At 39.1% G+C, this 26,129-nt stretch overlaps 1 long non-coding RNA gene across 1 annotated transcript; it reads right to left on the bottom strand.

The window, feature by feature from the left end:
* Nucleotides 1-9,379: 9,379 nt before the first annotated feature.
* Nucleotides 9,380-23,089, bottom strand: LOC119728636. The gene is made up of 3 exons (XR_005271092.1): nucleotides 23,001-23,089; nucleotides 20,447-20,741; nucleotides 9,380-9,472 (listed from the first exon to the last, which is right to left on the bottom strand). It is a non-coding gene; the product is annotated as an uncharacterized LOC119728636 (long non-coding RNA).
* Between the last annotated feature and the right edge of the window lie 3,040 nt (nucleotides 23,090-26,129).

The raw sequence follows: 26,129 nt of genomic DNA on the forward strand, positions 1-26,129 counted from the left end.
GACTCATTTTTGTAGAGCCCGTCACAAATGTCTTAAACAGAGTCAGATAAATCAACACAAGGATTGCTTGTTGGAAGTTTGTCGCCTTTGTGGTGAGAGTCCTGCCCAACAGAAGTATAGAAATCCTGTGCTGAAAGAGTGGTTTGCTGTGGACATCAAGGCTGCTTTTGACATCGCTGTAGCTAACAATGTGATAGGCATCTATCCTCCCTATGTGTGCAAGCCGTATGAGCTGAAGCTAAGCAGACGGAAAGAAAACTGCGCAAAGTGTAAAAAAGCTGTTTGCAACATAAAAATCACCATCTTCGCTAACAGTTCATGAGACAGGTGCACTGGTGAAGTCGTTGTGACCTTAGATGATCACCAAACTACAGCTGGGAAGTTTTCCTTCATGGTACTGTAAAAGTACACAGAGGTGATCTCTCACCTGCTACAAGCCGGTTAATAGGGAAGCAACAACGCAGTGGAACAGCATCATCCAATGCCCCAAATATTACCCTGTCAAAGCAGCAGCTACAGGAGAGGTGGTAGATCTCCAGAGTGATAGAAGGAATTTACTGCGAAGAAATGCTGCACTGGAAACCAAAATATCGTCCATGATGGAAGCAGAAATCATTCACCTTACTCCTCTACAGGAGAAGAGAATGGAGGAGGAGGAATTTGCCAACTTAGATGAGACCCTCACCAACGACATTTTTGGGCAGGATACCCCAGCGAGGCTTCATTGGGATCAACAGAAGAGTGCTGTTGTTAAGGGAAAACAAATGCACTGGCACCCTGCTGTCACCAGGTGGTGCATTGCAATGCATTCAAGGTCAGCGTCGGCCTACAACTTGATGAGGGGTTCTGGTTTCCTGCAGTTACTACATCCGAGTACACTTCACAGAACACTTCGCTGATCCAAAGATCGGATTTAATTCAGCTTTACTGGGCAGAGTTGTGGTGGAGATAACCATTTGTGGCAACCCAGAACAGTCGCAGAATGTTTGTCTGTTATTTGACAAAATGAAAGTCAAATCTGGATTGGTGTATTCTGTACAATCAGGCCAGATTGCTGGCTTCACTGATGTCGGAGGCATTGCTAATGAGATCAGTAGGTTTGAGAAGCACTGCAGGGGAGAGGAAGAGTCCGAGTTGGTGAGTCATGTGCTTGTTATCATGGTAAGAGGAATTGACAGCTCCCTTCACTCTCCTGTTGCCATGTATCCCACCACTGGAGTGACCAGCGAGCAGCTGTATCTGGATCTGGATCAATACTGCAAGCAATCTCCTGTTATGGGATGTATAGTTTGCAGGTGTGTGTGGCTGGGGGCACTAATAATAAGCTCTGCTTTTTATACTTGACAAGTTTAGTTTAAGTAGATTATCCTTAGATGTATCAAGTGAAGAGGCCTCTCTCACAGATGCTAGGAGGAGGTTCCATTCTGCTGTACATGTAGTTCTTGGAAGGAAGGAGTACTTGCGGCTGTTCTTGTTTGCGGGTTGTCGTATAAAGGATATTGATCCTGTTGTGCGAGTTTGTACACCCGTCGTGCTTGCGGTATGATGAAGATGGTCAGAATTTACTGCTGCTCTGTGATGTATGGATTTGTACAGGAAAAACAGGCGTGCAACCATTCTGCGTTCCTCTAGAGGTCTCCAACTTAGCCTTGAAATCATGGAGGACACACTATCGGTCTTGGTGTATTGGTTTGTCACAAATCTAGCGGCTCTGCGCTGGACTGCCTCGAGTTAAGATGAGTGTTTTTTATCCCTGCTTGTGGGGATGTGTCTGATATGTGGATACAGCCGGGATGGCTGTGCGGGTATTTGTAACAGATGGGGCCTCATCAAACAAACAGTTTTATAGGTTTCATTCTGGATGCCTTCACGACAAGTCACCCAGCTTCATCTACTCTACAGCCAATCTCGATGACCCAAGTCGCAAAATTTTCTTCATCTTTGATGTGCCGCATCTGCTCAAAACAACACGCAACAATTTTGAGAATTTGGGGTACAACAACAACTCAAAAAGTATATTTTATTTGCCACTATATCCTAATGTCAGACACCCCTGCTCAAGAAAGACTTTTTGGGCTCACAAACTGAAAGGTAACGGATTGCTGGGAATTTGGTGTGTTTTTTTTAACTCATCTGCAGTTTTTTCTTATCACAAAAGTAAAAAAAAAAATCTTGTGACAATTCATGTCCATCAAGGTTCAATTTTTTTTGGATTGGCAGGTCCTCAGCAGCATTGTGGCGAATGTCTTGGAGTCCTTTGGTCAAGTTGGAACTGCATCAACAGTCAAGTTCATCAGGATGCTCAACCAATTTTTTGATTGTCAAACTTGAATCAGGGAAGGCGCAACAGGAAGCCCGCTTTGGCACCGTACACAAGTGTGGATGATTGGCATGTCAAGATGAGTTTTACTCTACACTGCTCACATTTTGGATAATATTTTAAAGATTAATTGGTCTCGGTAATGTCATGGAGCTATAAATTTGGTTATATTGTACAGTAAAGTTTGTTAGGAAATTGTGCATTATAATGCTGTCTTTTACTTCTTTCAGAATGTAAAAGTTTGCAACATGATGACATTGGGTTTCAAAATATTTTAGTTTGATGACAGGTGTGTTTGAATATAAAGAATAAGAATACCAGTAGGACAGCCGAAGTTGGAGGTTTTTGTTTTTCGAAGTCAAACATTTTATAATTTACCCCCTACTGTTGTTGACCTGGATTTTTTTATGACCATTTCAGTTGCTGAAGGACGACTTCCTTGGATTCCTGATGGAGTGGCAGAATGAACTTAAAGCTCTTCCTGATCTACATGTATTCTAGATGACATCACACGCAAAAAAATGTGCCCGAGTACCGAAACCTTGGACGGTCTTACGATAACAGATAAATAATGCCTCCTATTTCCCCCTCATAATGCCCTCTTTTGGCCCCAATTTCCCCCTCTTAATGCCCTCTTTTGGCCCAGTGTTGTCACTGTTTTGATGGGAAGAGGCCTATTCTGACAAAGTATCTGTGTTTTGGGGTAGTCACAAAAGAAAGGCATGTCACCTTTTCACGCATGCTAGAACTTGAACTGAATGTTGTCAAATACCCAGACAGAATGTTGGCTGAAAGAAAAATGTTGGTAACTCCCCATTTTTGAGACAGACAAGGACATGCATGTATCCAACTAGATTTTTTTTAGGCACATGTATGTCAAAACGACAAAACTGGCAAATTTTCTGGTCCAACGAGAAGTTGCATGCCTTAAACTTTTATGTTTGTAACCTCCTCTTTAATTTCTTTTCCTCTCTATAGTTCACTTCTTCGTAGAACTTGCCAACATCTTACTGTCATCCACAAACATTAAGTTTCTGCTGAGTGAGAAGCTGAACCAAGATCCTCTGGAGGAGTACTAACAGCAAGCAGGGGGGATCTTGGGAATCCTGGGACAATCCCACCGTTGAACAGTTCAGCCACAATATGTTGGCATTGCATGTTGCATCGTCATGTACAAATGTACTAAGGTCTCTAAACGAGGGAACATTTGGAAGTAAAACCGAGATGATGGTGGTTACACAATAGATTCAACCCCTCTTCCTAAAAGAAAGTAAATATCACTACTAACAGCGGCAACCCTCATAGCCTTCAGCCCTTTGTAGTATTATTTTGTAGTATCAGATCCCTCAAGAGACAACTGACTCGGAGAGAGTATGTGAAGCAAGTGATAGTGCAACATGATCTTGTTCCAAAAGGTTAGACTTTTCTTCTTCCCTCTTAACACTGTGGAGCCTACACAGTATGTTAAGGAACAGCTAAAGCATATCGTAGCCAAGTTTGCCATCTACCAAGGACCAGATTACAGCAAGCCTACAAAAACTGCCCGCTTTGCCAGGGAGAGTACATGTACATGTATGTCTGACAACAGAGATTAAAGCAACCACATGCAGAAGAATAACACACAGCCTCCAACATCAATCTTGCATGGGTCAAGACATCGTCTTCACTTCTAGTTGCGCTACATTGAGTGCACATGTTTACTCTTCAGAGATTTTGAACATGCCAGTGATTTTGGAAAAAGCGACAGAATCTTTTGTACAAGTCCATGATTACTTCAAGTTTGCAGGGTATCAAAGTATGGCTATCACTCCTTTAGACTTCTTGCTATGGTTAAGTGTCGGCTTCTCCTGGATGCTTACAAGGAATGCATTAATTAAAAGGACAGATACTATCTTGAATAGAAGGACTTGGAAATTATTATGTCAAGTTTACAGGGGGAGAGTTTTCCAGGGTGTGAAATTGGGGATGACCTTCACACCCAACTTCAGCCTTCTTAAGGAGCAGGCATAAAAGATGGCAGGCCTTAGTGCCATGTGTCTTTCCCTTTTTGCTGCCATGATGGGCAAAACGTTGACCCAGCTGACATACAATACATAGGTGAAGCTGACACTCGAGCAAATTTGATCGAGGTAAGTTCAACAGGAAAAATCTTATAAATAGGCCTACATAAATAATGGTTACATTTGGTGAACACAACCTGCCAACTTAATAACACGTTTAGAGAACGGAAAAGGTTTGTTTTTCTAAAAAATCGTGCCGTCTCATGTCATCTTGAAAGGAAAAAAGGAACAAATGATGCAGAAGTATAAAGAGAAAAGTCACTAAACTGTCGAATTATTTTCGAAGTGATTTATTTGTTGAAAACTCGCGGTTGACCACAAATGAGAGGACTTTTAGTAAACAGTAGGCATATGATCACAAAGATTAACCAAACATGCACATTCTAGGGTTCAGCCAATCAGAACTTGTGGGCAGTTCAGAAAAGAGTGCAACAGGCTCAAAGGCTTTGAAAGAGTGGGATCAGCTCAATCTTATAAGACGGTCTCACAAAAGTTTCAATCATGTGACAGATCAACCAATCATAACACAAGAGGCAAGTTTCATGGAAAACAAGCGGCACGTTTTAAAGTCTTGAGATCCTTGGGTCAGGAATTGCACCGACTTAACACACACTGGGAAAAGGAATGTTCTTCAGTTCCTGCCCATCGCTGTTGCAGAGAAGACACACAATTTCAAGTTAGTTAAATGGCGGCCCACATGTTGAACGGTGTTGTCAATCGCTGCATATTGAATTCCATAAGCAAGGTAAATGCACGCGATCAATGCGCCCAGCCCCTTGTCCATCCATGAATTCTGAATTCTGACTGGATGGCACAAGATTCCCAACAGCCTCCCGTAAGGGATAATTATAACAGAAGTGGAAGCACCTCGAGAGCAAAGAAGCTCCCTTCACCAAAGACACATGCAGCTGAAAACGACTCCGACGAAAGTATTTGGGGTTTTCAGTAAAGTAACAACAGCGGAAAAAAAAGTTGCTAGAAGTACAGGGTATTTTCATAATGAAAAGTTGATATAGGCAAACGAACAAAAGCTCAAGTACGCGGGGCGCTGCATACACACACCACAGAACACACGTTACACAACAGGCGCGCATTTGTATACAATGTAAGGCTTTGGTACTTAACAAACTTGCCAGCAACTTCAATATTTGTGGATCGACATGGACCTGGATAAAGTCCTTTCTAATAGGTCGTCAACAACGAGTTGCGTATCGGGGATGCTTCTCCGAGTGGGCACCAGTTACTTCAGGTGTTCCTCAGGGCAGTGTTCTTGGCCCCCTCCTGTTTAATTTGTTTATTAATGACATTTCTCATGACTTATCCACAAACTGTGCACTCTTTGCGGATGATACACTCCTCTATCAGCCAATCCACTCACCCCAAGATGAACTCACCCTCCAGTCGGACCTGACTGCACTTGAACAATGGAGCAATCTCAATGGTATGCAGCTGAATATCAAGAAAACCAAGGTCATGCACATATCCAGATCCCGGAAACCAGCAGTTCTTCCAAGTTACATTCTTCACGGTCAATCGCTCAATGTTACACCTACATTCAAATATCTTGGGGTAATCATCAACGACTCACTGAACTGGAACGATCACGTCGATGCCACTGTCTCAAAGGCCAATAAGACATTAGGCTTTATCTGGCATATTGCAGGTGGTGCTTCAACCAAGGCCTTGACATCCCTCTATCGTTCACTTGTCTTGCCCGTACTAGAATACGGGTTGCCAGCTTGGTCCCCATTCACAGCATCCAATGCAGCCAAACTTGAGAGAGTGCAGAGAAGGGCAAGTAGAATGTGCCTCAAACAGCCCAAAGGTGCAATGTCATATGAAGACAGATTGCATGCTTTGAATTGGATGACTCTAGATACACGTAGACAGAAGCACATAGTTTCCTTCACAGTTAAAGTCCTGTTTAACTTAGTTGACTGCCAATCAGTGAAGGCCAACACAGTAGTGAACACTCGTCACCAGGATTGTCTCACATTTAGTCACCACTATGCTAGAACTCAAACCCTGAAAAACACACCTAGTCATGTCTTCCCCCGAATCTGGAGTAGTTTGCCATCGCATGTAGGGGACTCTCTATTAATTGATTCATTCACACTGTTTAACACCCGATTATCCGCCCATTATTATGAGTGTTAAAACCTTGAGCTGGAAATAGGCTCCCCCCCCCAAGTGTTTAACTCTTTTGATCTACTTTAATCTTTTTAAAGTAATTTCATGTGTATATTTTTCCACTGTAAACTGTCATCATTCTTTTATTTCATTGTTATTTTATTTTATATTATTTTCCTCTTTTGTGGTTAAGTTTATTTATTTATGTCTGAAATAATGTTGGTTTTCAGGCCTATTTTTCCGGTTGCTTATCATTTATTATTACTTGTATTTATTTTGTTATTGATACTTTTGTTGTTGCTTTTCTTGTTCATTGGATGGATATTTTTTTTTGACGTAGTTTTTCTCGCATGTCAACTGTATTTTTTACTTTTCTCTATCAGGTTTTTATTGCTTATTATTTATTTTTTATTTCATTTTAAATTATTTTGTTTACTGTATCAATCTTTCGTTCTGTGTTTTTATGTTGATGTGTGGTTGTTGTTGTCTTGTCTTGTCTTGTTTGTTTGTTTGTTTTTTGTTTTGTTTCATCTTGTTTTGTTTCGTTTTGTCTTGTCTTGTCTTGTCTCTTGTCTTGACTTGTTTTGTTACATTTTGTTAAGTCTTATCCTGTCTTGTTTTGTTTCTTTGTTTATTGGGGTGTTTGTTTGTTTGTTAGTTTTGTTTTGGCTTGTTTGTCTGTTTTTTCCCAGTCTTGTATAATCTGCAGTTGTTAGGTTTTTATGCCAGCTATTCTTGCCTATGAGAAAACTGTTGTAACTGTTAATCTTTTAAATCTAATTATCTTTGTTAGTATTATTTTTAAGGCGGTCTTATTTTTCATTGAATTTTATACCTAATTTTTAATATATTTTGTATGTTACATGTACCATTCAAGTTAGGATTGACAGGCTTTCGAGTCACAGTGTTTTATTATACTTTTGTCAATCCTGGCCAGCTTGGATTGGATTGTTTTTGTTTAGTTTTGTTTACTTTTGTGAATCGCTTGTTGTACCTTGTAATTTGGCCGAATAAATAATAATAATAATAATAATAATGTACATAATAACTAATCAAAGCACTGACGGGCTATATTTTTTTTCAAGCCAAAATGGTCGTCGGAATTTATTGTCCAATTAGCATGTTTCTTATATCAGCGTTTAGAGAATTTTATCAACTTTATGAATGTCGTCAGCCCAAGCTTGTTGAACTTTTCATTTTGACGCTGTAGTAAAAAACGCCTGAACATGGGTGCTAAGAAACTAGTTTACACTTCGTGGATGTGCACTACTGAATAGGAGCACAAAGCATGGATGTGTTTTTTCAAACTAAAATGGTTTATTGGCCGAGCACTGTCAATGACAAATTTCATCCCTATAGAAAGCTGAAGATGTCTTCTTTCATGTTCTGATCACCACAGATTTGTAAGTTGCCTATTTTTTAAGATATGCCTGTTTTGGTCTCTCAACAACGCACGCGCAAACATACTGAGCGTGTACACCCAGTGTTGCGATGAGCAAATGTTTAAAACTTTTCATTATGCTTAGGGTTCTTGGATGTGACGGTCAGCCGAACAGAGTCAGCCCAACCAGTCAGTAGCCGATGGTTCAACTGAACAACCCCAACATCATAATGAGCCAGTAACTGATGCTCCAACCAAGTAGCCCCAACAGCTGTATCAAGACATTCCCCACTAACTTTTACAGGACTGGTAATAAGCATTGTAGAAATTTCAAATGATAACATGAGTGACATAATCTTATTTTGAATTTTTAATTATCAAAGGCATGCCTAAAGTAAATCACAGAACAAAGGGGCGAACCGTAAGTCAGTTCATAGTGTGAAATACATGTCTAGTACTATCAGGGGTACAACCAGTCAAGATTGACCATGCAGAAACACTGTAATCAACTTCCGAACCCTAACCCCCTAGTAGTTCCTCAGGACTACCGGTATCCTGCTAAATCCAACAGAGTCCAACCGGACTTTCCTGCTCAATCCACTGTGCCTCATTTTCAGTTGTCTGCTGAATCCAACGGAGTCCAACATGGCGTTATAATGCCATTCAGTTGCCTGCTGAATCCAACATTTTGCATCAGGAATGTACACAAGGGGTTTACTGCTCAATCCAAGAGGCTCCATCGGGTATAGTTGGATCCTGTTGGATTCAGCAGGGTTATGGTTAGCTTAATTCAAGAAGTGCTGCAGACTCAGTCCCAGTTCCCATCTCGAAGAAGCTATGCATGTACATGTACTTTGCTAATTTGCATACAATACACAATGTAGTTTCAGAACAAACTGCAATATAAAAATCAAGGGCCTGAATAACGGTAACGTACCGTACTTGTATGCAGCTCAACTATTCGCAAAAGTATTAAAATTTTATGACAAATACCAAGGGAGCGCTTGCAGCTGAAACCAACCGCAGTGCAGCAGCAGAGCAGAAGTGGGCCATGCGGAAGGCTAGAGCGTCAGTCCCGACCAACACACCACCAGCCCATACGTGTCCCACGTGTGGGAGGACTTTCCAGGCCTGGATTGGCCTCATTAGCCACCTCCGGACCCACCATTTTCTTCCCTAGACCACGAAGCCATGGTCATCTACGACTACGTAGGACGAGCAGAACTAAGTCTTACCGAATAATGTGTTATTTTCCAATGACTGTGGGCAAGCTTGTAAATTTTCAGTTGAAAGATCACCCTGTCTACTGAAGTTCAAAACAAGACTTACCATCCGACAACTAAGTCTTACTGAAACAGGATTTATTATTTTTTCCATGCTTTTCTATGACCGTGGGAAAGCTTGTAAATTTTTCGTTGACAGATCACTGTCTACTAAAACTTCCAAACAAGACTTACCTGCCTTGAAGCAAGGAAAGTAAACAGCTGAGTTACATGCACCAAACCTGAACAGAGTCATGGGCTGGGAAGGCTGCTACATCAGAACAGGAACTGGATAGATGTAGGGACTTGCATGCAGCAACTGAAATACATGTTGAAAAAAGAAGGGATAACAAACAAACAAATTAAACATCATAAAAAATTAACACGGGTAAAGAACAGATTTACTTAAACAGGAAAATGGTGCTTGTGCCCATGGGCAAGACAGTTAACTACAATTGTCTCTCTCCACCCAGGAGTATGAATGGGTAAACCTGTGAGGGTAGAGGACTGAATGTGAGCTGATATCAGCTGCCGTGCATTGAAGGAACATGCAAACATAGGCCAAGATGCAACATCACAAGTCCTAAACAGGAATGTCCAATGCAATGCTTGCATTTGGAAGCTTAAAGTTCATGGACCAAAGGAAAACACACATAACTTGAGCGTGTTTCATCTCTTAGCCAATTCAAGGAATCCTGTCCATCTCATTCAAATATCTCCTTAAGAAATGGGATCTCAAACTGGCACTAAAAATAAGCAGGAGTGTCAATCAAGAGAAACAAAACTGAGGGAGAACATTGACTGATTTTGAATATCTCTGGGATGCAAAAACAAAAATTTCAGGGGGGTGGGGGAATGTGATTTTATGAATGCTTTTCCTGTTGAGGTCATACGAATCAACACACTTTTGTGCTTGCACAGTGTACTACCAATTAACCTTTTAATTCTTGTGTTGGCATTTTGTCACTATTTTACCTCAAATTGGTCACAAAAAACCTACTAACCCATTTTTGAGACATTCCTGCTTGGTGTTCAACATACATTGTAGCCGTAAGACGAGTCAAATATTAAACCTACATAACCTTCATTTGTAAAAATTATTTTTTGTACTCGTAAGTCTAAAATATATTTTGTTTTAAAAGTTTTTCATCCCTGCCTGCCCTCCTTTTTCCCGCCTGTCTTTACAAAAAGAAATGAAATTAACACATTTGCAATATATTGTCAATATCCCCAAAATTGGGGAGAATGAAATGCCTGCCTCCTTCTTTGTTTCATCAAAGGCCCAGACGAGAAACCGTGCAAAGCCAAACCGAAACCGAAAATGACCTTAAACTGATTCGGTTATTTTGGGTCAGTTTTTCCATCGTTTCAGTCAGGTTGGGTAGGTTTTGCGTTTGTGATTTTTGGGTCGGGTCGGTTTGGTTAAGCCATCTTGTGAAAAATCTGAAATACCCCCCCCCCCTCCCCCAAGTTCTTGCAGTGCAATATTATTGCAGAGTTACAAAAATGTACCGGTACTGTGCCCAATACAACCAACGTCAACCCCCCCCCCCCAAATGTGCAAGGGGTTGATAGTTTTTCACGTAGTCTATAACATATACTATTGTTAAAAGTGTGGATTCGGAACTACAAATCTGTTACGCTGGTCAAAAAGTGTGGATTTGGAATGACGAATCTTTAGTAAAGTGTGGATTCGGAAAATTTTACGAATCCACACTTTGAACACGTCTGACAATTGTTCTCCATAATGAGCATTAATCAGTCCGGTACATTGCCTAATCAGGGAACATTTAATTTGTCTCCAGATCAGGCAACACATTTCCAAAACAGGATACAAATCACAAATATCATATTTTGCTCATAATTTTTTAAGCACATTGAAAAAAAATATTTTTGAAGATAAAATATTTTCGATATCACTTATTGAACAAAATGAAAAAACAATTTTTTTAAATTATTAATTTTACATATATTTTTTTCAAAAAAGAATATTTCAAATTCTCATATTTTTAGTCTGCAACACCTCACCGCTTAGGCACTTTGTGAAATTATTCAGTCATTCATTAGACAAAAATACCATATTGTTGATTTATCGTTATATATCGTTATATAAAGATATCGATCATTAAAAATTGCAGGTCAAAACAGTCAGATGAAATTAAATTAATGTTTCCTGAACAGGAAGCACTCTTTTTTTTACATCACGGATGTTCCCTGTTTGGGAAACATTGTAAAGTGTCTCCAATTTTGGAGACATCTAATTGTTCCCTGTTCAGGCAACAGTTAAGGCATCTCCACTTCTGGAAACGCTTTAAATGTTTCCTGATTTGGGAACATTATTGATGTTTCCATAACTGGAGTCATCTGATTGTTTCTATTTTTGGAAACATGCCTGCCATGTTTCCTGTTTAGGAAACATGTATCTTCTTATGGAAACACTTTTAAATAATATAACATGATGTGTGATTAGGGTATTGTAATTAAACTTCAACAAAAAAGTTTTTGCTTCATTACAGTGTTGGAGTACTCGTACCCGAGTACAACTCGAGTACACTCAGTTACTCGGCCCATATTCGACTATCAGTACTCGAAAATTAGTTGGACTCGTACATGTACTTGATTCTTTGTACTCGAATTTTGGCACGGACTCGTTGGTTTGGACTCGGTACTCGACCCCAGTACTCGGGAGTACAAATCGAGTACATTTCTTTTTTTATCGATTCCATTGCAACCTAGAACTCAAGTCGTTACCAGTGAGACCATATAAGGATTTTTCCCAAGGTAGGATTTTGCTTGGGAATAATCCCGAAATGGTATTTCTGGTTTTATATAAATCTCAATCTAAATTTGTAGGGAGAAACGTTAGGACTGAGACTATCGATTGGGACTTTTAATACACTTCTTGATGGTTCATGTAAGCCTACACCAGTGCAGTTGATTCACAATATTACTGTAAACAGATCAAGGAATGATTAAAGCAGACGTGAGTGTGCTCTCTTTAAAATTAAAAGCTTTGAAGAAAAACTTTTAAACTCAGATCTTGACTTAATCAAAACAATGATTTTGTGTAATTATGCAAAACCTAAATTGAGTCGATGTTGATGAAGTAGGGGCGTTTGAATGTGTTAACATCATCTTACACTTTGTAATTAAGTGGAATCAGTTGATTTAAATGATTACAAAAAATCATTTGATTTAAATCCCGATTTAAATCAGTGATTTAAATCAACGTGATTTAAATCAGCCAACCCTGCTTTGTTATTTTTTTTCTTGTTTTTTCCCCCCCCTTTTTCCACTTTTTTTCCCATAGGATAACACATGTTTTCGTTCTACACAGGACTTTGGGACTTTTTTCGCATCCGATCGACTTAAAACCTGGCACACACTTAGACTACCAACTGAAGATTCAGCTTGAGGCCAAATCATAACGTCATCACGTGTCACGTGACGTCATCCTAAAATTGCATCCTTAACACCCTATATCTACAGAACCGGAAGTCCGATCGGGTTCAAACTTGGTATGCAGGTATTCCGGGAAGAGTTATGAACACAAATTGTTGTGACGTTACTATGACGTCATCATGTGATTTTTGAATTATTATTCAATTTTTGGACCTTTTACTCATATCTCATGAACGGAACAAGGTAAATTCGAAATTCTTTTTGTAGAAGGTTTGTTAGGTGAAAGATAGATCATGCACAAAATTTTGTAAAACGTGTGACGCCATCATGACATCATCAAAAACGTGATTTTTTGATTCACATATAAGGGTATGTCGGATTGTTGTGAAACTTGGTGGGTAGGTAGGCATTGATAAAAGCAAAATCTGCAGTGATGTCACCATGACCACATCATCTGATTTTTTTTTTAAATTTTAATTTTAAATTTTTTTATCAATTACCAAAAATTAGATAATATACGACCCGATCTAATTCAAACCTGGCATACACTTAAACCACCATCTGAAGATTCAGGCTGAACCATGATGTCATCATGATGTCATCAGGTGTCACGTGACGTAATCCTAAAATTGTGATTTTATCGTCATCATGTTATCTACGAATTATTCAATTTTTGGACCTTTAAGCCTCTCATCAATGGAATGTGCTAAATTCGAAATTCTATTTGTAATAGGTTTGTTAGGTCATAGATACAGACAATTTAGAATAATGTGTGACGTCATCATGACGTCATTTTTTTTTTTAACATCCGATAGACACTGAGAGTTAGACCACCATGTATAGAATACTCATGGAATTGTTCATTCAACTTGGATGAAACTCCTTTGCGGCAGTTATTGCTAAAACGGTCAAAATAGCTCAGTGTTTGTCCACAAACACATTTCTAGTTTTGTGTTACTTTCTTTTATTTATTTACTTGCCTATTTATTTATTTATTTATTTTTGTGTGTGTACTTTTTGGTATTGTACTCGGACTCGGACTTCGGTACTCGGACTCGGCCCAGTACTCCGCCTTGAATGTACTCGTACTCGGTGCTTTGCACTCGGACTCGTCACAGTGTACTTGGACTCGGCCCTGGACTAGGCCCCTAAAGTACTCGGAGAACTCGGTACTCGGCTTTGAGTACTCGACTCCAACACTGCTTCATTATAAAGATGATGGCACACTGAGTACTGTGACACTGCGTTCACATGCGGTACATGTAGTTAAAGGGGCATAGCTGTGTCCTAAAAAATCCATGAAATTTTCATGCTGTTGATTGTTCACTTAGTTCAAACATCTGGTTGATTTAGGAAACCAACCTGATGTCTTACCGTTCCCGAGAATAGATGGAAAATGTTTACATCGGACATGAGTCCAATGTACAAATACATTTTACCTGTCGTCTCAGTCAATGTTCGATACACGTTGTAAACATGTATGTCACTTAAGCACCAATGCACAAATGTGGTTTCTTACATTTCCGCAAAAGGCGAACACATCAAAACTGGCATGAACAGCCCGACTTTTTTGGGTCGCAAAAGTGGACCCTGAAAGTAGTTCTTACAAGCATTTACACAAAAATAAAACAGAAATGCCCCATTTTAAAAGGATAGTTGTGTGGATGTTTATATTCTACTTATTCTTTTCGATAATTAACAGCATATTCATTAAAGTACATTTTGTACATGTACATGTAGTTCAATTAGGCACAATCAGGAAACGTTTTGTTTCCAGATCTGGCAACATTTTTCCATAATGGGAAACAAATCACTTAAACTGTATAAAACTAATGTTAAATAAAACTGAAACATGTACCGGTATGAACAAAATAATGCATAAAAGTGGGAGTGATCTCCAATGTGAAAAAAACCTTTTATTGGGTTTTCACCTGTTACATACATACATACTTTTTTTTATGCAAAGAAAATTTCAAATGGCTGTATCTTGTGACTGCCGGACTTCACCACCACGTCGTTTTGAGGAAATATTAACTCATTTATTATGAATATTTTGTGGCATAATATCATTACCACATTACCTAAAGTTATGGATTACAAAATGTTGCATGTAAAAGCTGGAAACAATGCTTCCTGAACAAGAGACAAATTTTCCAGTCATTTATGATGTTTTGTATTTAATAGGAAACATCATGCAGCATCTCCAATTAAGTTTGGAGACATATCGGGTACCAGGTATTGCAAATGTTTCCTGATATGGAAACAGTCCTGAGTTTTTCAGCTGTTTCCTATTTTGGAGACAGCTCAACATGATTCCTGTTCAGGGAACATGCTTCTTATTTTGGAGACAACATAATGTATGTTTGTACAATGTTGTTTGAAAAGTGTTGCTTATTTTATAAAGTACCCCAGTACCGGTACATTGCACAAAGTTGTGAACCATTAGGTTTGTAAAAAAATGTGCATATATCCATGAAGGATGTCTGCATTAAAATGTTGGTTATAGGACCCAGCATTTTAATATGAGAAGTTTCAGGGTTTTTTATATGACTTTTGTGTGGTCATGGGTGGTTAACAATTTGTACACACACAGCAACTTGCAGTCCATTTTTCACGATTTCCGCATGACTGCTGAGCAAAACAATTTGGTTTTAGGGAGAGCCAATCAATAAACCATGTGATATGAAAAGGCAAACCTACATGTATGTACAGTATGTAAAGGTGCATGTTGTGTGCAAAATTGTACGAATTAGAATTGGAGGATTCAGGACTGATAGGGTTAATTGCTGTATGTACATGTACCTGCACATGTTATCCCTGGAGATTATTCATTTTAAGGTCTAGCATTCATGTTGGAGGAATACATTTTTCCATTCATTCATATGTTCATGTAGGCCTACATTGGTTGAAAGTTGCTCTGTGAGCATTGATGATTGAAATAATGACGGCCCTTGATGATGTTCCAACATTTACTTTGCACTAGGAAAAAATAACTATCAAGGCCCAAGTCACACACTGAATTAATTTTAATTAATAAGAAAGACCACTTTTTGGCCAAATTAATTTGATCCTGGAGACTATGTAAAATAGCTGCAAATAACTTTGCTTATTTGTTCTGAAATAACTTTCTATAACTGGCCTATAGGCCTAGTTTGCAAGGGTTTGGACTACTAGCTGGTACAATTTTTTTAGGAAGACACGCAATGTGTCCTACCTCCATGGTAGAACTGCTATGATTGTGTTGCTTGCCTTGCTCTATTTCAGCCCAAAGTAGCCAGGCACAATTTGTGGCTAGACCCCCCCCCCCCAACTTGTGGTTGCATGGTTACAATTGGCAATCTGTCAGTCTGTACAAGTAAAGCCTATCACAGTATCATCCATGCACAAAACACTGCATACCATTCATGCCATTAGCAATTTCTGTTCTGAACCCAAGGGAAAGCCACAAGTGTGTGTGCTACCAGTACCATATAATGCACACAAGGAAGGCACTTGACACAAACATCAAGGCCTAACTTTTCTTGTTTGGTGGAATTGTTTTAGGATGCATCCTATCGTGCAAACAGCATTCCTTCAGAAAGGGCTTAATTTGGAAATGGAATTCTAACAAAATATCCAGAGTGATAACAGGATATGCTACATGTACATGTACTATTGAAACTGATGTAAAATTCACGTGAGACAATTGCAAAATTAAAATTGCACAAATTTAGTCTTCGTAAAAAAACTTAAGTGTGAGTCAAACAAAAGTGATAAGCATTTCCCCGTGAAACACCTTTGCTGTCACTCAGATTTGCTTTAGAAGAACCCATTACAGATGGTGGAATGTTCTATCCAGCTGAGTGAGTTCTAGATATAAAATTACATTTTCATCATGTCCATGAGTAAATTTGAAAGTCAAACGAGATTTTGATTGAGTCAATTAAGACTGATGTGAAGAATGAATCACTTGGGGTTTTTTTTGGGGTGTAAATTTGAGAATGGTTGATTTTGTCTGTTTTCGTTTCCAACATTTCGCTTATTGCATTTAAAGGGAATGTACAACATTTGCTTTTGCTGCAATTTTTCAGAATGGATTTGGAGGATTAGTACTGGTATGTTATATAAAATATTGTTAAACTGACTTGTTTCATGTTTTTGGTTTGTAGATGCTGGAAAAACCAAGAAAACCTATCATGTTCTTGTAGTCTGGTTCCCTGACCCCACTTAAGATGAAACGAAGCAATTAATACACAATGGGGAATTGTAAGGTCAGAGAATCAGTCTAGCAGGCTTGTACCCCTTCACATGTGTGTGATCATTGCAAAGAAAAGTCAGAATAACTAAATATGAAAAATTAAGAACAGTTTTTTTTAAAAACCCAGTTTTCTCCAACGCTGGTGGAAAAATATAGTTTTTCTTGAAACTGTCAGCCCACCAGGAGCCACAATTTTACAGGATGCTTTAGACTGTCAGTCCCTAACAATTCAGTAAGGTATTTCGTGATAATTTGATTATTTCGTTTTTGATGTTTGCAAATGTGGTATTTTCCCTTTAAAGTGTTTCATCATTGTGTGTCAGTAAGTTATCAGCGGTACCCGTGGAGTTAAGTTGGCACAGTGGACAGCTAAAAATTGTGGTATTTTTATTACACCTTTGACCTTTCGTAACTTTTAAGTTTTATGTATGTAAAATACATGAATCTGCATACTCGATTACATAATTTATTTTTATGTTATTTTCATGATGAAGCTAATAATCCACACATTTACCCAGTATATATTTTTAATATATTAGTAGCACGGTAGATTCTGCAAAACCCAGATCCCCCAAATAAATATGGCATTCCTTGAACACTTGATAAATCTACTTTTGAATCTGTCAGGTCAACATCATGCATGTCAATTTGGGACTGTAAACTATGCTCTCTTCATTTTTTATGGTACATGTGTGCATGTAGTATACATGTTCTGTGTTTGTCTTATCATTTATAATCCCTTGTTGTAATTGTGAGTTGGAAAATTTTGATGGCTTATAATTAAATTCCTTTTGATAGAAATCTCCGTTTCCATACATTGACAAAAAATATATTTTAAATGTTTGTTCATGAACTTCATGTATGTACATGTACATGTACATGTATGCTACATTATAACTATGGAGCTCCATGTTATAAGTTAGAGGAGGTACTACCGGTACATGTAATTTACATTGTATAATCAATTATGAAAAGTCTCTTAACACATGATGGGCTAGCATTGTGCTGCTCTTGTAAGGCTCAGAAGTCAGGCCAGAAACCTGGTCATTATGCAGGATTTCATCTTACCATGGAATATGATACCCATACTACTTGTGCACAAGGGCAATCTAGTGATAATGATGTTACATAATCAATCCCTGTGGTAAAGGCCAGAAACTTTGGTTACCATAGTTACCATGCAACCGCAGCTTCACAGGCTTCTAATGTAGGCTCATAGAGGTAGGCTGTACACTTTTGCTGAAGTTTAGTATAGGTAGAGAATATAACTTTACTCTGATTATTGAATAAGTGGATTCATTGATCTTCAGGAAGACTAGATTCACTTTTGTATTTGCCATTGCAAGATTTAAGAAAGTAAGATCAACCTTTTGAAGACTTTCTTCATTCAGATTTATTTGATTTCCATGAATTTGAAGGATTTGTATTTCCCTTAGTTTGATTTATATCCAGTGAATTTCTTGTTTACAATTACATTTACTTCTTTGAGTACACAAAGTTCAAGAATAGATTCCTTATTTTACTGTACAGGCCTACCGGTATGTACATCCTATTTTCCACTTTCTATGTATACATGTACATGTACCGGTGAATGGGCCTACACATTCTTAGATTCAAACTTTGGTGTATAATTCAAACTTCCTTTTTTTGTACAGAGTACAAGGTGTCCATAGTGCAGTAGTACTGGTATAGCCAAACTTTAGACCCTTAATTCTTTAAGTTACTGCATATATAATGAGGTGCACACAGTTTCTTGGAAGTCACCATACCTTAGTACAGGGGAGGCAGGAGGTTGGCCCATGTTTTATTGGCCCCTAGAGACTTCTTTTGACCACACATCAGATGCCAGCAGCTGTCTTATTAGACTGGCACACTAGTCCTTAGGTTTAGTTTATACCGGTACCCGGGTAGTGATGCAGCATACATACTCATATTTCTCTTTGTTTTTAAAAGGTTAGGGGACTGGGTGTACATTTTGTACAGTTCATTTTTTTAATGTGACTGTGGTTTGTCCAAACTCTGATATCTGAGACTTTCAGAGTAAATTTACTGCTAGCAGTTTGAAGACTACTTGAATCCACACAACAATATTTCTTTGTTTATCATTTGGAGTTTGAAGAAACATTCTGAATTTTTATAAATATTCTTAAACAGTATTAATGTATTCTCGAGTAACTTTGCAAATATTTTTCCATGTCCTTTTTTTTACGTTAATCTTATTTTAGTGTATGGTTTAAATTTGTTTATAAACACCATCATATTCTGTGCTCATGTAGACTTTTCAATTCGTTTTTGCTTTCTTTTAAATTTTAAATTTTGCAAAATGCAAATCAAACTTTCAAACGACTAATGATTAAGAATATTCTAAAAGCTACGGTAGATGATTCACTTCTTAACCTAGTGTTAAGTCCAATTTCCACTCTTTTTTGGCAGGAAAAAAAACATTTAGGAGCACTTCCTTGGAACATTTTCAGACAGGGGAAAAAATCCTGAGTAGAACGTTTACTAATCAGGAAACTAACTGTTTCTTTACTTACAAACACTTTACAAATTGAAAATTGTTTCCTGATTTGGAAGAGTAGTGTTTCCTGCTTTGGAAACAATTTACCTTTTTCAAAATGTTTCCTGATCAGGAAACATTTTTAGTGTTTCCTATTCTGGAAACCTTGTACAGTTTGACAAATGTTTCCTGATCAGGAAACATTGTTAGTGTCTCCTATTCTGGAAACACTCTACAGGTTGACAAATGTTTCCTGATCAGGAAACAATTGATGCGTTTCCAAAACTGGAGACATTTGTACTGGACGGTGAATGTTTCCTGATCAGGATACGTGTTGCCAGAACGGGAAATTTGTTCCCTGATTAGGCATTGTACCGGACTGTTAATAGGACCATACGCGTGAAAACGTTCCTTCCGAAATTACATATGCATCTTCACTGTCAGATTCTCTGCCGTCGATCACTGCAAAACCTACTTCGAGTCAGAAAGAAATCATCGTCTGAACTATCCACATGTCGATGGAAGGAGCCGTGAAAAATATTGCAACCTGACGCCACTTTTTTCTTCATGTATCATCTCAATGATGGTCATTCATTGCAAAAATGATGATGAGACATGAATCTGGGACTGAGAAATATTTCCAATGTTGTTAGGAAATACCTTTTCTTGACTCTCCATAGACTTTGTACACAATCGCGGAAGTGGCGTCAGGTTGCAACATTTTCCCCAAGTCTTTTCATCCCCACTCACTGTTAATGCCAATACTTCTTTTGACGCAATGGTTTAAGTCGAAGAATACACTCGAAAGTGTAGATTCTTAATTTACGAATTCACTCGGCGCTTCGCACCTCGTGAATTCTTAAATTACGAATCCACACGTTCTCGTGTGTTCTCCTTAACTGAACAGTGGACACATTGCCCAAGCCAGATATTGGGGGGTTTTCAGGGATGGTTCAGTTTGGGTCAATTCAGGTCAGTTTTTGGTTGAATTTTTGTCAGGTCGGGTCGCGTCGGTTTAGAGGAGTTCAGATCAGTTTCGGTTCAGATTCGGTTTATCTCTACAATGTTTCGGGTCGGTTTGGCCTGGTCAACCCGACCCGATGCACAATATTAGTTCACAGCAGCTTAGAAGGGTAACAAGGAGCTTGCCTCACATCAATGTGTTGACAGGAGATGTTGATGCACCCTACAGCTGAAGAACGGAGCACCACTGTCTTTGATCTCTCCCACTTCACCATCTAGGAGACTGTTCCAGACACGGACTGCAGTGTGGATGAAGGTTCTGCCGGTGGAGTAGGTCCTGGAGACTGGCTTGGAGAGTGCATGGCTAGGAATCAATACAAACTGAGGGGTGTTGCGTGTCATATCTCATCATAGAGCGGGGGCAGCATCTAGCCTTCAAGCCTGGTGTCCTAACAGAAATGAGACCTGTAAACACTGGCTTCAAAGCTGCAATTTAAATGACAAAGTCCGAGTTTAAATCAAATAAATAGTCCACGGTCCAGACCAAATGTCAGTACCATCTGAGGTGGCAAAACTATCAGCGAAAGTCAAAATAAAATGATAGCCTTTCGTAAAGAGTAATATATTTTTGAAAGCAGGTACCCTTTTATACCTTAAACCCTATGCAGGCTTCACAATGCCCCTCTTTATCAATACAGATCTTTTTTAAAGGTTTGAAAATCAAAATTTAGGGTTCAAAGCTCTTCCAGAAGGCATTTTTTGTTATGCAAAACAATGCAACCTTTCAGCATGAGGTACATGTAGCAGAAATGTAACAAATTGATAACCTCAAGTTCTCCACACTAGATTAGATAAGCTATCAATTTCAAGCCAACTGATCATAAATTCTGAAACCCTTGTGAACAATCTTAGAGAGGTAGGACTATATCGTTGATGTGGTTATTTTGGAATTATGATACAATGTAAGTGCGGGTCATTGATTAAAACTTTTGAGTTTGCCACCTTGGATGGTACATGAACTAGTACCAGCAGGTCCATGGACTAAAATTACAATACAAAGTTACAATACAAGATTCACATTTGGTGACATTTCATTACATACTGGTACATACTTCGACATTCCGTCTCAGAATCATGCCCAAAAAGTTACAAGCTGCAAAACATAATTGATAGCTTCCTCCTCCTCCCCCAACCTACAGTAGTTAACAGTACTGACTTAACCTGTTTTAGTATTAAAACATTTGAGCCTTAGAAAGAATGTAGTATCCAGACGCCACTACAACGTTGTGTACAAATCTATTAAGAGTCAAGAACATTCCCAAAGTTAGACCCATAAACATGGCATCAATAACAACGCCACATTTCACAGTCGTGTAAAAACACTCAAAAAATAAATATCTGCACGCGATTACACGGGTATCTGGAGGGCTCCTAAAATTTCTTGCATACATGACCAAGTACCAGCGTACCGTGCTTAACCTCAGAAAATCAAAAGTTGTGTTGAGATCGGTTTTTCACATTAAGACTTTATTTGTAGTTTATTTACGCTTTAGAAGCATACTCACCCTAGAGCGATAGAAAATTACATGGAGTCCCCCTTTTTCAAACATCTACTTTTTCGTGTAATTTCGTGTTGGAATTCAGATACGCAAACGTGTGCATACGAACCTGGAAATTACATGAAATATAGATGTCTGAAAAGGGGCGGGGGACTAATTTTCTATTGCTTTAATGTGGGTGACTGTGCTTCTAAAGCGTAAATAAACTAGGGCCTACAAAACTACATGTACAAATAAAGTCTGAATGTGAAAAGAAAACTTGACAAAGTTAACATTTAGGCAAAAAAAAAAAAAAACATGTTTAGCGTCCTGCCTCTTTGACAAAAAGGAAGGAGGAGGTCCTTTTTTTTTCTTTCCTTTCTTTTCAAAATGGCCGCCCGACACGCTAGTCCTGAGTTCTGAGACGTAGAGAACCAGTTAATATTTCACACGGGGTGAATGTATGATAGACTCTCGTGCAGACGCACGTGCTAATTGACTATTTTTACAGCTTTATACACGGTATAAATGTCTAAAAATACGATTTCTTTCGTCAGAGATCGTTAAAATTTATCAATTTTTGTCTTTAAAAAAAAAAAAAAAAAGAAAAGGAGGCGGCCTCTAAAAAGGAAGCGGGCGGGGACGCTAAACATGTTTTTTTTTTTACTTCGCCTTATGAGGAGATGGGTACATGTTCCAAGTGTGGCTTTTATTTACGGAGGTACTCCAGTAAATTGGCCACATTTTTATATGGAGCTCATTGTGACGCCACCTTTACAGATCTATCTTTAAGTATTTCCTAACAAACTTGAAACTGTTTCTCAGTCCCAATCCCAGATTCATGTCTTTTCAACATTTTGCAGTGACCGACCTTCACTGATGAAAACAGTGGCATCTAGATGCAACATTCTTTCTAAGCCCCACCCCCTCCCCCTGCTAGCCCGGCACTTTGCCCCATTCTCTGCACTGCGTGCCCATACACAGAATGGGGCTAGTACTAGGGCCTACACGACAGAGCCAGTCATATGCCCATGCAGCGATCATGCATGCTCGCCGCGTCACGTGTACATCATACTTAGTGATCGACAAAATTTACACTTTTTAAGTTAAAGTGAACATCTTGGACATCGTGAACATCTACGAGAATGCATAGATGAAAACCTCAAACACAAAAAAAACGGAGGGAAAAAACTAATTTCGATTTTACCATGAACATGATGAAGGAATTTGACGAACACAAGTTTCATGGACTCCAGCCGCATACCACCTGCACCACACACGAGCGCTAGCTAGCTGGAGTGGTTGTTTACAAAAAAGTAACCAGTAACTTTCAACAGCGCCACCACTTGACCAAGAAATTTGTACATTGTCACTTTAAAAACTTTTCAGCTGGTAACAATCATAATCTTGGTTGGAATTGTATCGGTGTATGATGGAGTAAATATCAACAGAATTGTCATGAACATTACATCAACCACTATCACTAAAATCATTCATTAATTTCTAGCCAAGCTTGTTCCATTTTGAGCAGCAACGTCGTTGCTCATTGGAATGTGATGTAAATAAAGCCACTTTCAACATTAATATCTGCACCGTTTCCCCATACTGCAGTGCATTAGGCCAAAAAAAAGTCTCCCGTTTCTGGTATGGAGCTTGCCCCAAAAAAGTGGTGCGGCGACGCGGCTTTTTTTTTTTTTTACCTGTTTTTTTTTCTTCAAATGTCGGCTGATAACTGCAAATGGTGCTCGACTAAACTTAGTGCAAATATTATGGGAGACCAGTGAGGCCACATAAAGCTTATTCTCGATCATAACCCCATCAAAAAACATGTTAAAATGTGCAGCAGCAGGATTCCAGTCAAACCAGTGAGTTTGGCGGTTTTGAGACATCAGCTTTCATTGAAAAAAAAAACTTTTTCATTTTGCCGACGCGCATGGCTACGGCGACGCGCGCGCATACCAGAAACCGGAGACTTTTTTGGGGGGGCCTTATCGGTTGATTTTTTTTATCTATACATGATCGGTTGTTGCAGTTATCCGTTCTGTTTTTAAATACTTTATCCGCCCTCACGTGATACATTACCAATTAGAAATGTACTACCGTGACTATCAGTCGATTTTTGTTACAGTGATGCGATATAGCGGTTAATTTGTGTGACATTATCAGTTGGTGATTTATCCATTGGTTGTAACACTTACACTTAAGATGTGATGGGATTATCAATTATAGGCTTCAGCCTTTTAAGACCCCATATCCAGATTCTTTCAAGTAACTGTCAAATCTATTCTTGAACTGGTTGACATTCATGGCATTTACGACGTAGGCTGGGAGGTTGTTCCAGTTGTTTATTACCCGTTGGGAGAAGAAGTGTTTCCTCAATTGGAGACCTTTATGCATTCTCTTCTTAAACAACTTCAACCTGTGACCTCGGGTACTCGTACTTGACTTGGAGAAGAACTTTTCTGGATCAATATCGTCGAAGCTATTCAGGATCTTAAAGAATATGTCTCAATAGGTCACCCCTTACTCTCCGCACTTCAAGTGGGAATAGGTGTAACTGTTCCATCCTTTCGCTGTACGGTTTTCTTCTCAATTCTGGAATTAGCTTTGTCGCCCTCCTCTGAACTTTCTCTAGAACCATGATGTCTCTCTTTAGGTAGGGGCTCCATGACTGAACGCTGTACTCAAGATGTGGTCTGATGTAGGCTTTATACAATATCCCAAAGCTTTTAAGTTTGTCAATGTGCTTGAATGTCCTCTTGATAACTCTTAGACTTTGCATCACTGTACTGCTGCTTTGGTACATTGCAAGCTGGGTTTGCAGTCACTTGTGAGGTGCACACCAAGGTCCTTCTCTTCCTCAACTGCTTGAATGGTTTCTCCATTTAAGGTGTATTCAACCCTCGGGTTTACCTTGCCCATATGCATGCACTTGCATTTCGCAGCATTGAAACGAAGTAGCCATGTTTGAGACCATGTTTCAAGGGTTTGCAGATCTTCTTGAATCTTCTGACTGCCATCTGAGCCATCCTTTCCAACAACATTGTATAGCTTGGTGTCATCTGCAAACAGTTTAGCCGTCGATGAGACAATATCTGGGAGGTCGTTGATATATAGAACAAATAGAGTTGGTCCAAGCACTGACCCTTGTGGAACTCCACTTATGACATCTGCCCGTTCCGAGGATTCCCTTCTAACTCCAACTTGCTGCTTCCTGTTTCTCAGAAACTTGCATAGTAGTCTACGGTCGCCATCTTATACATGGTTTACCAGCCCGAGTCAATCCAGAGGATTGAAACCGCTTCAAGTTGACAGCGCAAATTCCACATTTTAATTTAGGGTAATATTTTGGCCACGACACATGAAATTTTAATAAACCAATAATTAATAATGGTTACGTCTCTATAATCCGACGTCCCATTGGTCCGACGTCCCATTGGTCCGACGTCCCATTGGTCCGACGTCAACTGGTTCAGGTTGACTGACCCTAACCCTAACCCTAAACCTAACACAAACCCTAACCGTCGGACCAATGGGACGTCGGCGGCCCCAATGGGACGTATTGACCAATGGGACGCAGAGCCTTAGACCAATGGGCCGTCGGACTAGGGGACGTCCCCATAATTCACTTTCATCTCTTTTTGATATTTTGGATATCACTTCTTTTGTCCATACTCGATCTGTCAAAAGGAACGGTCTGATCTCAGCATCAATTGTAGTTGTTAGTTTTTAATTATTTCAATTGTTAATATTACTATTTGAAACACTTAAATATGCTTGATATAATCCATGATTACCCACAGCAATTTGAAAACACGGTGTACATGTTTTTGTTATGATCTACAAACTTGTTTGTACACTTTTTTTCCCGCTCATTTTCAGTGTTTCTTATGAAAAACAAATATGTTCGTCTGAAAAATATATCGACAAAAGTCGAATGTGAATCCACTGTGACAGGAACCTGACCTACTTTTTGGGCACTCCTTTTTATTTTTGTGGTTCTCAGTTCCGACCGATCTGTTTTGAACCCCATGAACCCTAAAAAGGCCTGGTGGGGGGGGGGGGGGGGGGGGGATTGCAGAATCGCCCCTTGTTACATTTTCTATGAAAGGTGCGCTTGCACGGCGCACACGCGATGTTGGCAAAGTAGCACAAGCGCTGTATCTAGGTTTAATGGGTTAACCCAGCATGCACGAATTTGTCATTTTTGTGATCAAAATTTGTTGAGCATGGGAAAAGCCAGCATTAGAATGATCCACTTAGCCACAAATGTTCCATACTCAGTTTTTCCCATAGGCGCTGGCCTTTTTCAGTTTTCACGTTAAATTGCCCATCA

The sequence above is a fragment of the Patiria miniata genome, unplaced genomic scaffold (assembly GCF_015706575.1).
Source record: "Patiria miniata isolate m_02_andy unplaced genomic scaffold, ASM1570657v1 HiC_scaffold_20, whole genome shotgun sequence".
NCBI classification, from domain to species: domain Eukaryota; kingdom Metazoa; phylum Echinodermata; class Asteroidea; order Valvatida; family Asterinidae; genus Patiria; species Patiria miniata.